Here is a 3,100-nt window from a genome sequence, read left to right as displayed (position 1 = left end):
GTGCTGGTGATGGTGGTGATGGTGGTGCTGGTGATAACGACGCAGAAGCCGACGAAACGGAAGACGATGACACGGACGACGACGTTAGTAATTACGAAAACAGGGGACTACAACAACTTCGACTGCGACGACGACGACGACAACGATGATGATGATGAAGACGATGACGGGTGATGATGGTGGTGATGGTGGTGGTGGTGATGATGGTGGTGTGATGGTGCTGGTGCTGGTGGCGGTAGTAATGACGATGCTGTAGCTATCGCTATGAGGTGTGGTAAAGGCACGTCGTTAACATCGTTGCTGTTATTAAGGATTCGCCACGTACATTCATTGTTATAGCTGCTGTTTAACCCTAGGACAGCCCTAATCTTGCAGACCAATGATTAAAAGACATTTCACCCTAGATCATGCTTTATTTTATTCTTATAGAGCATACACGTACGCCGCCAACAAACGTGGTCTTCTATATAAAAGCCGGAATAATGAGATTTGAGGGAGATTTTATGGCTATTTTTAACAGGTGGAGCGGTCTCGTAGATGCACTTACAGCGATCGCTTTAATATCGAGGCTGATGTTGTTGCTGTTGTTATTGTTACTGGTGCGATTGAATGGTGTACAATCGATGATGTTGATGATATTGCACATGTCGATGCTATTGTTGTTGTTAATTCTTTTGTTCTGTTGCTATTGTTGAAATTGTAGCAGCAGCAGCAGCAGCAGCGGCAGTAGTAGTAGTAGTAGTAGTAGTAGTAGTAGTAGTAGTAGTAGTAGTAGTGGTGGTGGTGGTGGTGGTGGTAGTAGTAGTAGTAGTAGTAGTAGTAGTAGTAATAGTAGTAGTAGTAGTTTTCTTGTTGCTGTTGTAAGTAGATTTTGATGTAATCAACGGAAGTGTTTTCTCAATTATGAATAATTTACTCAAAATTTTGGCTATAAATTACACCTTTGAAAGGAGAAAGAGAGAAAGAAAGAGAAAGTGATAATTAATAATAACAGTGATAATGATTATAATGGCGGTGATGGTGATAACGATGATCGTCATCATCATCAACATCATCGTTATCGTGGTGGTGGTGGTGGGGGGGGTTATGGTAGTGGTGATGTTGATGATGCTGATGACAACAACGATAATAATAATGGTAATAATAATGATAATAATAGTGATAATGATAATGCCACAGGGGCATAGATGAGAGGGACATCACAAGGATAGTCAACAATTTGTGTGGGGATTTAAACAAAGGACGAAGAGAAAGAAAAGGAAAAGACGGTGAAATGCGATAGAAGTATACATGGTATACAAAGTATGTGATAGCATGAATGAAGCAGTCTTCCTGGTGGAGAAGAATCTCCAACTGAGGCCAATCAAACAACCGCACAAATCCAGGATTACCCTGCCTACTTGATTGCTGACATTAAAGTGAAATAATGAGCCAGAATTGTCTTAGAAAGACATAGGTATGTTTTCATTATTCAATTGATCATTAATCTCGGATGAGTAGATTCAGATAGATATAGTGTAAATTTTCATCCAAGTATCAAAGTTATCTGCAAATAGGGAACTTTTAAACAACATAACCTGTTATTACAATGAGGGTCTCAATAGAAACGGCTATAAAAAGAACATTACTTATATAACAAACTCAAAGTCCTAAAAACACACTAGGTTTTCACATTGTGAATGTGCGGATAAAACAGCATGTATATATTCTCCACTTAGATACTCAAAAGCATCCTCTTGGGATTTAGTCAGCACTAAATTCCAAACTTTAGACACAGAAACTTATATCTTTGTTACAAGAAATTCTAGTAGCAATAACAGCGCCTACACACACAGCAGCACAAACGCTAAGACAAAAAATAGAAATACAGAAGTAACTTGGCATAATCTTCCACATAATATCCAGGTTAAAATTTGTCTACCCCAAATATTCTTCTCTCTTCTAAAAATCAACTTACCATCACATCACAAATATTATCAAATATTTAATAACTATAACGTTGAACTATCTTACTCTGGAACCTCAAACTTGCAAATGCCATTGTTGTGACTCATACGTTTAAACTAAATAATACTAAACTATTTAAGCATGTTTATCCCCCGATACATTATATGTCACTAAATACCACTGATCCTGACCTCATCCCCAGTGTCACACTTCTCCTGAAGATTCCGATTCCTATAACATTGTCATCAACAGAATCCAACTAACTTTAGCCAGTCTACCGGTGGCTCAGACAGCAATAATTCTCTGGCATCTCCCACAAATACTCCTCTAGTACTGTTATGACCTCATCTACACAATTCATATTTTTTCCGTCTAAATGATTTTGAAGACTGCCGAATAAATGATAATCTGATGGGGGCAATGTCCGGCGAATATGATGGGTGGGACATTGTTTCCCATTCAAACTGCTCCCGCCTTTGGAATGTTATCCTCATTGTATGTGGCCGAGCATTATCCTGATGGAAGAACACTTTTCGTCTTAAAACCAAAGATGGTGGTCTTTCTTCTAGCGCTAACTTAAGAGGCTCAAGTTGCTCGCAGTAGATCACCTTTGTTATCGTTTGATTTGGCTTTAAAAGTGCAAAGTGGACTAAACCTTTTATATCCCATCAAACAGATAACAACACCTTACGTGGGGGAAGGCCTCCTTTAGCTTGGGATGCCGGTGTTTCTCCTTTTTCTACTCACTGTTTACGGCACTTGACATTTTTATAGAGAATCCATATCTCCTCACCAGTCACTATTCGGTCAAAAAACGTTCGTTCGTAAGACGTGACAGCAGAGAAGAGCACACATTCACTCTCTGTTGCGATTAGACTCGACAAGTTTGTGAGGAACACACTGACCCAAAATGCTGACTTTTCCGATGGCACGCAGGTGTAAATGAATGGTTGAATGACCAAATACAAGCTTCTCTGCTGCTAGTTCCTCAACAGTTACGATGGGATTTTGCTCCACCAGGCTTTGCAGGACGTCCTCGTCGAGCTCTACAGACCTTCCATGACGAGGTTCGTCTTCTAGGCTGTAGCTTCCGGCTTGGAATTTCTGGAACCACCATTGACACTGGCTTACGCTTAATGTCCAATCCCTATAT

Source organism: Octopus bimaculoides, chromosome 7 (assembly GCF_001194135.2).
Source record: "Octopus bimaculoides isolate UCB-OBI-ISO-001 chromosome 7, ASM119413v2, whole genome shotgun sequence".
Taxonomy (NCBI): domain Eukaryota; kingdom Metazoa; phylum Mollusca; class Cephalopoda; order Octopoda; family Octopodidae; genus Octopus; species Octopus bimaculoides.
This window is presented reverse-complemented; position numbering follows the sequence as displayed.